This window comes from Mastigoproctus giganteus, chromosome 12, assembly GCF_048544385.1.
Source record: "Mastigoproctus giganteus isolate SK-2022 chromosome 12, ASM4854438v1, whole genome shotgun sequence".
NCBI lineage: Eukaryota > Metazoa > Arthropoda > Arachnida > Uropygi > Thelyphonidae > Mastigoproctus > Mastigoproctus giganteus.
The window spans coordinates 105,149,312-105,164,827 of record NC_143586.1 but is presented as its reverse complement, the minus strand read 5'-3'; the positions used below and the strand labels follow the sequence as shown (position 1 = coordinate 105,164,827).

General features: G+C 36.7%; 1 protein-coding gene across 7 annotated transcripts in view; it reads right to left on the bottom strand.

Annotated features, from left to right (window-relative positions):
• Positions 1-15,516, bottom strand: part of LOC150077316 (uncharacterized) — a 635,658-nt gene that overhangs the window by 234,871 nt on the left and 385,271 nt on the right. The window contains exon 1 of one of the 7 annotated variants that reach the window (XM_090386758.1): positions 10,203-10,295. The exons of the other annotated variants lie outside the window; for them this stretch is intronic. The gene's annotated coding sequence lies outside the window, so the exon portion shown is untranslated. Of the gene's footprint in view, positions 1-10,202; positions 10,296-15,516 lie in introns of those variants that run through there. 7 annotated transcript variants of the gene reach the window in all.

Below are 15,516 nucleotides of genomic sequence, written 5' to 3'. Positions count from 1 at the left end.
AACAGATTCAATTCTTCATTTGTCAATGTCTCTGTGAATCAAGCCACTCGTCTTGATCTTATTGTGATGTCTGGCGTCATAAAGCATACAGAAAAAGAATTTTAGACTCATTTCATTAAACTAGTTTATTTGTACGAGCCACACAAATGTACTTTTGTCGTACATTCATATTAAATTTCTAATTTTAGCAGAGCAGCTTTGTTGCCTTCAATTTCATTAAGCTTTTTTACATCTTTGCTTCGATTTCTTAACTTGTGCACTGAGTGTGGGATTATTATTCTTAGATAACCCAATTGAGGTTGCGGATGAACTGAATAGGTACTTTGCATATCGGTCTTAACTGACGAAAGAGGTTGAGCCATATGAAATTACAGACGATTGTTTATTAGAAAAACCTTTCAGCATAAAGGCGAGTAAGGCTCCAAGACTTAATGGCATTAATTGAATTCAACTCCATTCCTCATAATTTTGAGGAAGACCGCAAGAAAGTGTATTAAACCATTGAGGATAATTATGAGGACATCTCTGGACTCTGAAGAGTCCAGAGATGCCCTCATAATTATCCTCCATAAGATTCCTTTAGACTGGAGAAGTGTGAACGTATCGCCACAACATAAAAGCAATTCTAAGAGTAAAGTTGGTAACTACAGACCAGTTAGTCTGACTTCAGTGGTAGGAAAAATCTTAGAAGCAATGATTAAGGGGACATTCTGAAGGACACACAGCATGGCTTTGTTAAGGGAAAATAATGTTTAAGTAAATTACTAGGCTATATTGGCAGAGGGTTGTGATTAATGGATATTCTGAGTGGGGTTGTTTCTCATTTTCATAAATGACATTGACGAAGGGATAGAAGATGTGACGTCAAAATTTGCAGAGTCTTTAATGATCAATACCAGGCAGCGCTCCTTCAGGGTGACTTGAACAGACTTCAAAGATGGTCAGAGAAGTATGTGTTTTAATGCTGATAAATGCAAGGTGGGATTGCATTAAAAACAGTGCAAACAGGCAGCCATGGTGCCCTATCGATGATTTATCAACCGCTATCCTGTAGAGGCAATTGGAATACTGTGTTTAAGTATGGAGACCTCAACTGAAGAAAGACATTGAAAGGGTCGAATGGTGAGGTCGGAAAAAGGACGACCGTAGGAGGAAAGGCTCCGCTTATGTGGATTATAGAGGTTTATAAAGCACCGAGAGTAGAACGGATGAAAGTGGAATTTTCACTATTGTAAAGAATTCCAGAACTAGGAGGCATAAATTCAAATTACAGCAGGGTTGAGGTTTAGATTAGATTGTAGGAAGTTTTCTTTATTATTTGACGAATACTATTACCATTACTCACTTGTTACAAATACAAAGCATATCTCTGTACTGGTTTATTGCCCCCTGCTGTATTAGTAATAAATGATTTCACACTAGAGAATAAATTGTTTCCGAGCAGAGAAACTATCAGCCCAGGAGACAATGATTATTTTAAAAACTGTTCATAACGAGTCAGTCCTTCAGGTATGTTTGATTAATTTAAACTGGTACCAAGGTAACCTCACAACAGAGGTCAAATTGTCGTGTGTTCTAAGGCCAGTTTACAGGTGAAATGCCAAGAAAAAATCTTGCATCCAGTCCTAAGAATTTAATCTATTTCGAACTCAAACGGGAAGCAGGTGACACGGTGACTATATTGCCAAGTCTTCCAATAATAATAATAACAGAAGCTACATTTGTTGCTGTGAAGACAACTAAGGCCATGAGGCATCAATGTATAAGTTCATAATTTGTATGTATCCTATGATCGATTTGTCTGCTTTGGTGGATGGGGAAACTCCTACCCGACACCGACTAACTCGGCCACGGTGTGATAAAAGTAAATCCCACCCATCTCAATAGGATTTGAAAGCAAGAAGCCTTTTTCACGCGATGCAGAAGAAGAGCAGCGAGGATGAGGATGCTGCATTTTTACCATTCCCAATTATTTCAAATAAAATCAGATTGCTAAAGATAAAACTTTATTTTTTTTTAAAATTTGCATAAAGACTGGTATAATAATAATAAAAAAAGATTTTGTAATACTGATTAATAATTCAGTTGTAATTACAAACACGAACTGCTATCTTGTATGCACTATTAAATCTGTATAATAAGAATGGCAGTAAGTGAATACTGAGATGAATTCTTCTTAAACAAGATCAAGTGCAACCTGTCAGCTGTCTGTAATAAGTAAAAGCCTCCTTAGAGATTAAAGGTTTGTAAGTTTGTTGCAGCAAATATATAAAGACATCGCCTATGACCACGTAACATATTTAGAGTCATAAGTAATAATGAGATAAATAATTGTAGATTGATTTGTTTTACTCTTTTATTTTTCCTCTGCTGCCTAATCCATGCGATGGTGACCCCCTTCGTTTCTAAACTCACTTCATAACTCGTCAAGCTTGGCATCTAATTATAATCGTATTTCTGATAAAAACATCACAAATGACATTTCACAAACATTCTCACCAGTCCTTCGTTAATATTCAACAAAGATTACTCGCTCCGTGTATGGAAGCGGGATTATTTCTTCAGGGTCCTACGTGAGTTGATTAGCTTCATACTGTTTAGAATATATTTGATTTGAATTAAGTTTAGAGGTATTATAAAGAAAAATTACCATATTTATTTTAAAAAAAAATAAAGCTACAACATCAGTAGATTTTCATCAAAGAGGCAAGTCTTTTTTTGTAATTTTACAAGGGCTGTGGCTCTGGGGTAATGAGCGTGGACACTGTTACGCACATTGCGAGTCGAGCCTATATTGCCATAAAAAAAAAAATTTTGTTAATTATTACGCTGGTTGCAAGACAGCAGCTATGATGAAACTGGGAACTCCACTGGGGGCTGTAGTGAAATATAAATGCTATTTTTTTTTTATCAGAAACACTCAGTTAATATATTATTAAACTACTTTGATCAAATTCAAACGATACCAGAACATCGCTCACTTTTTTAAGACGCGTGTAGGCAACGCTAGTTGTGCAAGGTCCTCGCCTACAACAATTACAAAACAAAATGGAATTGAATACGTTCTTATATGAGAAAAGAGAATTTTTAACAGTTTCCTTTATTACTTTAGTAATAGAGGCATGCGATGCAAGAGTACGAGCATCAGCAAAAAAAAAAAAAAAATCACACAACCATTCCCTCTAAAAGTTTGTCTTGTTCCTCCTTGAATTTATTTAAGCTATCAACTTCCACAACGACAGATCGAAGTTTGTTCCAGCAATCAACCACCCGCTGGCTAAAGGCAAACTCTCGCACATCTATTCTAACAACTGTCTTTCCTCAATTTCAATTTATACCCCACCATAATCTAAGTGCGTAGCACACGCGTCTTGATTAGATAGGGGTTCGAGTCCATCACCACCAAACACGGAGGATGCGGAAAGGTCAAGGAATGACCACCGCATATCACGGAGCAATATGGCCTTAGTTGCTAATGCTCCTATAAACCAAATAACAAACAATAATCCAAGAAAGTGGACGAATTCCATCATCTTATACACCTCGCAGGTGCCTAGTCGTCAGACACTGCAATTTGCAGAACCTAAGCCTCTCTCTTCATTCCCCTCACCAATCTTGTTGCCCTTCTTTGTACACGCTCAAGTAAATGTACATCCTTCCTAAAATGAGGCCTCCAGACCTATACACAGTACTCAAGGCATGGCCTGACCATTGCTTTATACAAAGGGATAATCACCACCTCCTTTTCCCTGCTAGCAAAATCCCTGTATATTATTGACAAAACCCGATGACCTGCATTGCTTAGATAACTTCATATCTGACTGCACGATTACTCCCAGGTCTTTTTCATTTTCTCCCACACAGTTGGTACGTTCCTCTGGGGTTACTTCTACCGATATGCAGTACTTTGCATTTGTCAACGTTAAACTTCAGTTGCCACTTCTCAGCCCATCTGCAATAGCACACTGTCATTAACAACCCTGATATACCTTCATCAATATCATTGATAAATTTACAAAACAACAGTGGGTCCCCACTGTTGACATTAATCCACGAAGAGCAGCGTCCATTTTTACCACCTTTTTTGCTAATCTATCGTTCTTAATGTTATGTATTTTTACCTTTTAACTAAATAAGTGAATTACTCCATCTTTTCAGGATTTTTCTAATCTGAGTATCATGAACGTCTATATTTAATTAGAACAGTCTAGCGAACTACCGATCGAATCTTTGGTTTTAGGCAATCTTTTCTGAAACAGAAAAAAAACTCTATCTGCACTACTTAGTAAAGTTACTGAAATGCAAAAGATAATTAAACATATTTCTTTTGGAAATACGAGTAGATTAATTATCTACAATTTTTCTTTGAAGAATTTAAGTTAAAAACCGAAAATTTCTTCTAAGTTTTGATTTTAAACAAGTTAGATAAAAGTAAGATGGCAAATTAGTGGATGGAAAGATCTATTTTGATAATTGATACCAATTATTTCTCTTTAGCCAATAAATGTGAAGTGAATGAATTAGAATTTCTAGTATGGAGTTACAAGAAAACAGCTTTAAATCTAACCAAAGAAAAACAGCAACTTAAATTAGACAAAATACTAAGGAAGTTAAGCGATGAAGTAAATCAGAAAGAGCGAACGTCCAGGACAAATGAGGACCTCATGAAGTGCGTACATAAAGCCTAATTTGAAACTGACTCCTTCTTGAATGGGGTTTAAATCTAAAGGCAAAAAGTCTTTCAGAATACTAGTACATTAAAGATCATAAATAAGCTTTAAGATAGTATTAATAGGGACGAATATAATTAGCGATGTTGGTCACTCCTTCAAGCAAAGAAAACTCCAGTGTCCGAATTTAACAAAACAATATGAGGAAACAAAATGTTAAAAATATGGAGTGCAAGAGTCCATTATACACTATCTATAAATTAGCGAAAGCTTTTTCCTTAACATTTAACTCATTGGTTTCTAAAGTATCAATCTCCGAAGAATAATATTAAACAGGAATACAATTCTGATATAAACGACATCCACTTCTAGAACGTCCTTTCTTTCCTGAAATCGAATCACTAACAGTAATCTTCTCTTTCTTTCCTCCAAGCAGTTATAAAGTTGCTCTTTTATATTCATAAAATGGCGCTCATAAAATAGGAACTCTTGCAGAAATAAAAAGATTAATTACAAGCGCGAGCCAAGAATTTGAAATGAGAGTGCAATTCGCGGGACTGGAAAAACCGGACATATGGACTATTTTATACAGAGTTGTTTATCACGTGACTGGACATTCCTATTATAAATGTAGAACAGATAATGAAAACATCTTAATCGTTAATTTCGAAGCCCCTCATCTAACGAAGGGCTGAGGACTCTATAAGCAAACTCAAATGACAGCAATTCTTAAGCCAACAGTGGCAGCGATAAATGTACTTTTATCACCTGTTGTATTTTTTTTCCAAATTCACAAAAGCAGGTGCTGTTGTGAAATACTACTCCTTCATTATGAGCAAATAAAAATTACATGAAGATTCTAAGAACATTTAAGTATCCGGATGTTACGTTGCAAAATGTTTAAGAAAGGATTCTTGGAAAGATACTTAAGACAATTAAATGAGTTAATTTCTTAATAAAGAAGATAAGAAAAGTCTTTATTAGTGTTAACCAGTACGATCTGCACATTAAATTAAAGATTACTGAAGGCTACACTGGACATCCGTCAAATGAGTGGAAAATTATTGTAATTTAAGTTATTTGTTTGTCTCATTTTCAGTTCATTCAATACAGATGTAGTCTACAACTCGCTGTTTTGAACATTTTAAAGGATGGCCATGGTTCTGGGGCGTAGTAGTGTGCATGTTGCGTGGTCCAATCCATATGCAACCACAAAAATTGCACAGACCATTGTTATCGCAGCTCCGGTTGATCGGCTATCATAAAAAATGGCGAGGATGGATAACAAGGCCACAGCTTCCAAAGTTCATATATTTCCTTTAATTATGAACTACTAGCCCAAAAACACTGTGTCCCACCCACCTTTTAAGCGATAAGCAACTCTTTTTTCGTCATAGAGGGATTTTACCAGCAGAAAGCACGCACTTCGTGTGTAGCAGGCTGAAATCAGCGTTGTGTTCAACTCCATTCCCACATGTTATCACCAGTTTACGGTCCCAGCGAGTAAGTGCTTCTGTGTACCACAAAGAAGGGCATTTCTACTTGAGGAATTATTTTTTTACTAATTAACTTAAGTTGCACTAGTTAGATAAATATAAAAAGGGTTTTTAACGGTGATTTAAGGCTTCTCAGGACACATTATAAAAAGCGTATTGTGTCGCTAAAGGTGTGTGTTCATCCGCCGAAAAAAACAAAACAAAACGGTATTAATAAATGTCTGGAAATAATTTTCAAAAATATAACTTTATTTGACCTGTATGCGAATCGTTACTTTAATATTAATTACGAGGCCCTTTCTCTCTTTCCAGTTTTCCCTATTTATTAATAAATATATTTTGAAGAATTCTTCTAACGTTCAGAATTCAGTAAAATTCTCTCTCTGCATCTTATCTTTTTCTAAAGAATAATTTCTAGTTTTCACATTTCTGGAGTGTCCCTTAGTGCAATTATTATTATCAACATCGTTTTTTTTTTATTTTTGCGCTTATTTTAAAGCCAACTGACGTCTTCTTTCACCCCGGCTCGTAAACGCAGGAAGTAGCTCGAGATGGTCGCGTTTCTCTTATGCGGAAAGAGAGACGCCCTCTATCGGATTGTTTAACAACTGACGCAGTGAAAAATAGATGAAAATCGTATAATTTGATTAGGTTTTGTTGTCGATATTATAAGTGCCAAAAAGTATAAAAGACACTCCTTTCTTGTAGGTGACTGAATCGATAGTAACGACTGCAATACATATTAATTAAAACAAAACCGACTCAAACCGGAAGCTTTAAGAATAACTGCAACGAAATTTATTTATTCTTCATTAATATTTCTTATTCGTTTGCTTTGAAACGCGCATCACATAAATGGAGGACACAAAATCAGCAAGAATTATGACCTAAGAAATTTTATCCACGCAGCCGAGTATTAATTATATTTTTCTCCACAAAAATTCGGGCAACTCGAATAATATTAATTTAAATTATTTATAATATAAACTATCGCGTAATTCATTCGAATTCTGTATTAATTTAAATTTCATTCACCAACTTGTTTTGCGAAATCCAATAACACAGGAAAGGGACAGATGTATTTGCATTCTGTACAATATATAGAATGCAATTTAGTTTGATTTGGACAATGCAGAAGGACAGCGCCATGATAGAAAGTCGAGTAGTGGTTGTCAATGGGCTATTTTAATTTAAGGGTTCGAAGAAGCTTAAGGAACATCGCTCTTCCAGAGCGATATATCAATCGAGACTTTTGATGAAAGAAACAGCTGTTAAGATGAGTTCTTTCTTTCACCATATAAAACAAAAAAGAAAGAAATATCTTCGCAGTTCTATAGATACAAATGCAAAGCTTAACGAATTGTAATGGAACTATTCGTTGACACTGATGTAAATAATGGAGTCTAGTACGCATGTGTGATGCACTCCAACAAAACTTAAAGCAAAACTTTAGAATCATTTCCTGTTACTGCTTACAAATTCTGTACTTTTCGTTTCTCGACAAGTTCATTCTAGCGACAACAGCGGCGCCACTGTACCGTCTGGACGCTACCAGTGTGACCTCCCGACCTCCATGTCGACAAGCGGGGCTATTTAAATACAAATGGGTGCGGACGAGAGTTTTACGATCCTTTCGTCGAGTGTCCGATTGTCTGTCGCTATTTGAATATCAAATAAAGGCGAGTCAAAGCGCTCCTCTGCTGCCGCTGCATGACAAAAGGCGTGACTTATCGATGAATTCACCAACCCTGAGACTTTTATTATATGAAGAGTACGCGAAGAGGAACGCCTAGTGAACTCGAGTTTTAATTTATCCGTTTGGCTTTTGCTTCAACGTTTTCAGCTTCCATCCAGCCATGTTATAGTTATTATACAGATCTCCTCGCTGCTCGAGCCACAACTATTTACATTTGAAAATGATACTGTAGACGGAGTGGTGGATCTTTTTGGATCTACTCGGTAGGTCTTTACTCTTCGCGTAAAGGGTGAATACATTTCGTCGCAAACTTAATAAATGGAATGCGCTGTAAGTTTTCCCATAATGCATACGATAAATATTTACTTTCTATTATTTTTGTTTTTCCGTTGTTTAACCCTCGTAGGCTGCCATCGCGTCTGTCCCATAATGCTAATAAAGTTCGTTGAATCCAAAATTTAAATGAAGCGCGTGTATAAAATAACTGACAGAACCATACTGACACGAGTTCATTACAAGAATATGGTTATACTCTTCAAAGATTTGTCTCTAATGGTAGTGACAATATGAAATACTTCGAAATTATGTCAATAAAAGAGAAAAAGAGTGTTACAGACGGGATCCATTGATGCATCAACTGGATGAATCATTATGGTGTTTAGTGGTGCACCGAGAACTTTTGCTCGAGGGTTTCTACGACCTACCTTAGTGGTTTCCTCAATGCCATGACTTAAAAGTCGTTATGTAGTATCTAATTTCATTAGTCAAAGATTGCACAACAAGATCGTAATCAATGGTTGGATGGTTTTCTAAAATATCATATGATAATGACAGAACTGGTGTCTGAACACAGGATAGTTTTTTCTGATGACATCTTCCCTCATTATGAGAAAGAGAGATTAATGACAATTCGCTTTAACTAAAATGATCAAAATTAATTGCAATGAAAAGAGAACCGATATTTGATTTCGGATGTCTGAGATAAAGAATATAAGCAACCATGGTGGAAAAAAAAAATAATTGGACATTGCGCGACAGGACATATACAATCTAATGTTTTAAATCCTGTCCGTGTTGGTAACTATTGACAACCGAAAAAAACAAAACTCCCAAATTTCTTGTATTTAAAACAAACGAACGGGTATAGCGTGCGTGTTAACAAATATTGAGGCGACAATAGTGACGAATCGACAGGAGGGGGGAGGGCTTTGCTGGAAATTACAAAGAACCGAACATCACAGTGGAGTTTGAGAATGACTAAACCTACCACCTTAATTGGGCACTTAAGTAAAGTTCAGAATAGCCAATAGACGCTACAAAAGCACTTGAAAACCGATCCCAGCCTTACGACGCACTTGACATCTCGGGTAGACCACAACGAGGGCAGTCGTACGTGCCGAAGACAATGGATCATCTACGGAACGTGCCCTCTTATCACGACCACGTGGCGTGATGCGATCGGAATAGTGGACGAGCTACAGAAAAAAAAAAAAGAAAACCACGCATTCACCTTTGTGGGGCAGTCAGCTAATTTCCTCGCGGTTTACTGTTAGGTCCGACTATTATATGCGAGCTGCATTGTGATAAGGATTCTCGCAATAAGGGAAATATTCGGCGCAGTCGGGGGATTATTGCCCCCCCTCGACAACTTGAAATTGTAAATGAACCAAAGGCTATTTAGACCCACCTCAATAAATACTCATTCAAATGGGATGCGTACGGTTGAGCTGCCGACAGAATACCACGAAGAAAATGTCTTCCTTAGTGTTATTATAAGCGCGCGCGCACACCAGTCCACATAATAAGAACAAGCGACCGCCGTACATCCTCCTATTTATTTTAATAATAACAAGCAATTCGCTTTTACGGTTAAAATACGATGGCATAGCTGGCAGAGGGCGCAAGCATCACGTTTCTAATGTATACGCCTAAGCACGTGGTTCTGTTATTAATAGTCATTGGCCGGAAAGAATAGCAAAATTCCTCGTGTTTACCAAAAATGTTCCTGGTCCCTTCGATGTTAAAAAGAGTTATGGAAGCTGAGAAGGACATACGCTGAAGAGGGAAATAACGGGTCTGCAAGTATTGTGTACTAAAAAAAATGGTGGATTCAATTCTTTTAAAGTAATTTGTAGAAATGGTTTACTTAATATCCGTTATAATAAGAAGCAATCAGCTGATGAAGACCCGAACCTTCCTTCCTCTTTAAACAATGTGATTAAAAACTGCTGTCAGTACTCAGTGATTGAGTAAAATAGCGCAGAAAACGCGAAAGTCATATAAATATACACCTTAATTTACTGACCACCTCTTTTTAAAAGAACAACAAAAATATCTCACCTTAGAAGCCCAGCCCCGATCTATCTGATAAGAGCGCGTATCAGTTTCACAGCGAATTGCAGTGTACACGCGCAAGCCAATCTCACTGTCGACTGGAACAGGTTTGTAGTTATCCGTAATTAAATCCCAGAGGACAGCAAAGCAACTGCTTGTTACCCGGCTATGCAGCCAACATAATTTATTGTGCCTAACGCGCGCGCGTGTGTGTTGACTCCATGAACTTCCTTTTCCAATGGAACGTATGCTCATTCGCTGCATCCCTAACTTCTAGAAGAAGTCGGGAATACAGCGAGGGGGTCTCCCGTAGTGCTCACCCGCACACATCACCTAATGGATGCTAATGAGGGTCTTAGCAAAACGCGCGCGCGTACACACACATACACAAACGTACAAGCTGATCTGCTTTTTTTATATGGCAATTAAGAGTAGGCCCAAGTTTAGAGAATAGCGTTTTACCATACGACCCACCCATTGGTCCGGACAACGGAACTTATAGAGGACATTGGCCTGGATAATTTCATAGCAAATGATCACCCGCTGTGAATTGACTAAGAAAGCTCGTTGCCGATGAGGAAAGAGATTCGCTCCACTCTTCAGATTACAGACAGATCCCCCTGTGTCCTTGAGAATAGAGAAGGATAAAACGTCATTTCCTTATTTCACACGGATGATACCTATCTAGTTTCTGCTGAAGAAGGCGACTTTGGACAACAGAATGGAAATGTTGTGCTCTAACACAAAGAACTTAGGTGATTCCTTAAGTGCCGATGAAAGGAACAGCTCTGTTAAGATGAGTTGTTTCTTTCGTCAGCCTTCATTCCGCTGCCCCCAAGAAAAGAACTATACAATCTGTTAATATAAACCTTCATAGACTTAGAATAATCCCTTCGGAAATAATTTAGCTTTCTGTCATTTTTAGTTTCCTTGAATCACTATTCAGATTAACGCGCTGCTCATCAAGTACAGTAGTCTCCTGCTTTTCCTTGAAAACTGTGGTTTCTAAAAAATACAACAGATGCGCAGGAGGTTTACGTGGTCCCTTCAAAGGTTTCTCGAAACAATCTATACTTTAACTATGAATAACTTTGTACATCTATGAGTATATGCAAAACTAGAACAAACACGAGATTTAAAAGCTTTTAAAGTGGGAAAACTTTCAAAGAGGTACTTAAGAATGTACTACGTGACAACCATTAGACATTGGGAGACTAGAAGTCACGCAGTGTCTAATAAAGGATTAGATCTCAGTAAAATAAAACAACCAGAGGTCAGTTTAGACTTGAGGAACACACTAAAAAGGATGTCCATATGTATGGATATGTGAAAGAGCCTCACTATATAGCTTTTGGACCAAATTAACATAGCAGTTGGGTTGCATTATGGGCTTCAGTGCTCTGAGGGGAGCCTCAACGAGAGACAATATACTTGAGGGGTCAAACACAAGGTACTGAGAAAAAAGCACGAAAGGTAGCAAAGGATTAATAATATACACATAAAGAGGTATCAAATAAAGATCATTTATTGCCCCCATAGTACAGGAGAATCAACAAATCCAATTGTTCATTTTAGAGATTTCTCCAGAATATCTTCTAATTAAGCTTTCAATGTTTAAATAGCACCGATCCACGAGGGTCTTCTGAAAGATAACAAAAGAACTTCTTTGAGAAGACTAAACAGTCTAGATCACAAGTTCTCAACTTGTAGTACGCGAACTCATATAAAAATGCTGAGGCAACTTATGGTTTATTACTATGGTGGTATATTTATAAAATTCGTGAAGAATCCCTGCTATCCACGATATCATGGAAATTATTTAAAATTGAGCGCTTCTTAATGTATTCAAATAAACAGAAATACATAATTTTTCAATTATTACCGTAATTTATTTATTATAAATTAACTTTAAACCAGGATGAAAAACCATCACGACGCTAACAGATATTTTCATAAGCATATAAATGCACACAGAGGGTACTGTAGAATATCTTTTAAATATATATGGAAAAAATACATTTTTTTAAAATAAAAGTCTTAACGTTTTCAATATAGACTTTGTTTTAAGAATTTGAGTGTCAGAATCGATTCTGCAATCAAGCAAATAACGTATGCAAATGAAATAGATAATACTGCACTCTGATGTAATAATAAATGTCTAGTATTGAAGCCGTATTTGAAAATTTTGCGTGCTAGCCGAACACTAACGCTAAAAAGAGAGAGACGACTTTATATTAAAAATGAAAAATTCCACTTACACAATAAGCTGAGTAGAATGCAAAGTCCATTAAACAAAAACTTGTAACCGAATGACATCATCCAACTGCTACACTGTAAACTGAAACAATAACAAGTTCGATATGAAATCAAAACCAAAAATAAGTTAATATTAGACAACGGCTTTACTTTTAGAAACACGTGGCGTTCTCAAAAATGCCTAAAAGCCACGAACCGGCGTATGCAGAACGCCTCAAACTCAGATCTAATTTTTTTACGGACTGAAATTCCAACAAAATCAGGGATGCAGATCGAATGTCAAACTATACAAAAGGAATTAAAATTCACGATCACTTTGATGACAACTGAAACGTTCTTCATCTCCAATTATTGTTCTATTTAAACGCACTGGGTTAGAAGAGTCACCACAAAGTTGGGTGAATTAACTTTTCCACTTTTATTCGTGAGCAATGCTGTTCGGTACTTCCGCTCGATTAAAACACTTAAAATTGGTACGCACTTCGTTATCAAAGCACACTTTAAAACTCTCGGATAATTTTAATTAAATGTGCGCTTACTTCTCTGCAGTAAAATTTGGAATAATTCCAAGACGCCTCTGTTCGTGATCTTTTTCAGTATCAATGGGATGAAGGGGGGTTCCCCTCTTTTACTGCTAAAGTTTAATTTGATCTTAAATAATTAGCTCAGTAAAAGTTAACGCTTAATTATTCAAAGGAAAACTTAACCAGGGCAGATGATAATTTTGCGACTTGGATCGAGTATTCATTTTCTTCAAAGTTATAGTAATTCCTTTTTAAACTAATCATCATCCTCAGATATTTTCAATGAAAATAGCTAAATGACTAGACATTGGATTCTACGTTATCTTCATCTAAGTTTACCAACTTTCATTTGCTGCATATTTAATGGCTGTTCAATCTGTGACCAAAATAATGGGACATAAAGAAAGAAAACAGTGGCTTTTGGATCAGATTTTGGTACAATTTACAGCCAGCAATACGGCACGTAGTACTTGTGGAACGTTTCTCACTAATTTATGTCATAGAAATATTTCTGGATGCCATCAGCATGTCCGTGTATTTTTCGGTCTGTTTGCTGGAAATAAAACTATGCAATAAAACTTCTTGCCATCGAGACGGATTCGAAACGAGACCTTTCCCATTCGGTGTAGAAGGATCGTAATCGCTATGCTAACCGCGATAACCCATTCCTTAAATGGGCGCGTGATGGTCTCCATGGATGATCTCTGGTCCTCACGAGTAGCACTGATTGCACGGTTCATTCATCCAGAAAATCGAACACAAGCAATTTATGGACATAATAATACATTCAGTGCAATATGGCCTAAGTTGCCGATGCTCCTGAAACCCTGCAGCAAGCAAGCAACCAAGTGATCCAGAACATGTTTTTACGATTCGTTCCACAGTGGTTCTCTTGGATTTAGACTTAGGCTCTGAGTGATTTGTCACGTTCTCATACAACAAGGGTGCTGGGCTGTGGAAAAAAATGTATGGTAATGCGCCATGAAGTTTCAGTGTCGTAAGAACTTCACTATCAAGGATGTCACAAAATTCTTCTGCAAAAGTAATCGACTTAACATCCTACCAAAGACACCTTTCTACCGCCACCCTTCGTAGTTTAGACACGCACTTATTTTTAAATCAAAAAATACATCTCGCTAGAGAGACCTTCTGTGCATTATGCTATTAACCGTCGACGTGTATCAACTTCGTGATGAAGGGTTTGTTGGTAGCAACTTGTCAATGGAACTCCTACTGAACTATTCTTCTGACTACTCTTCCGTGAACACACGGAGTAAACACATAATACTTGATAAAACTAGCACAATATGAACTAAAATAGTATATGCGCCAAAAAGTCCAGGACTGCAATATTTGGAGTGATTATGCCAATTTAGGCAGTTTTTCCGGACAACAAAACAAAAATAACTGTTCAAACATCTCTTTTTCGAAAAATATGCAGTCGCTATTACATTACAATCTCCTTGGCCGATGTAATAGAATAACCAACAGCCTTCCCATGTTTCAGACGAGATTTTGGAATGCTGTGAAACTCCAAAATTCGTCACTCACTAATTTAACTTTTGCAATTTCGTTTATGCCACATTTGCTTAATCAATAGTATTCCAATAGAAGTACACCTAATTCTGTTTTTACACGAATTCAAAATAAATATTTCATTCTGATTTAACGCGAGTTATATGAATTTTTTGTTTTATTTGTGGCATATTAGTATCATTTCTATATTACACGCACCAATAGATGTGTTAACAGCTAGTGTGCGCGTTTTGAAACGCGTGCTTTTGTTTACCAATGTGTACGTCTAGGTATCTATGAATCATCAACGTTTTTTATTGAATTTGGTGCATTGTATCTTCGGAAGACATTTAGTAGTAAGCTCTATTTCAAAGTGAAAGAATCTTTAGTGAAATTTGCGCACATATTAATTTTGCCGATAGTCAATAAATTGTAAGTTTACAAATTTTTCATACCTTTTTTTATTAATTATAACTGAGATATTTTTCGGTAGCCCTTATATAATGTCGAATAATTCGCCTATTACCAAAATGAAAAGGAAAGCGATTTCTTTGGATCTTAAAATTCAAATTTTAGATCGTCTTGCAAACTGGACAACGGGCTACGTCTGTAGGAAAGCATTTTGGTATACATGAAGCTGCAATTAGGAAGTCGGTATGTTCTGGAACAAAAGTAAGTGTTAATTCATCATCATATACAAGAGATATTGTCAAGGAAAAAATGGAAAAGGCACTAGTAATATGGATAGAAGATCAGTCACAAAAAAAGTACCAGTAGATGGCAATGCCATCAAGCAAACAGCACTAAGAATTTACAGACAGATTAAAGAAAAGGAGCCAAGCACTTCATCTCAGTTAAACAGAAAGTATGAATTTTCTGCGAGTACAGGTTGGATGACAGGGTTTCTTAAAAGGAATGCTCTTCATAATATAAAAATTAAAGGTGAAACTGCAGATGAATCGGCTGCTAAAGTATTCCCGCAGGAACTTGCAAAAATTATTGAAGATGGAGGATACACTCCTGAT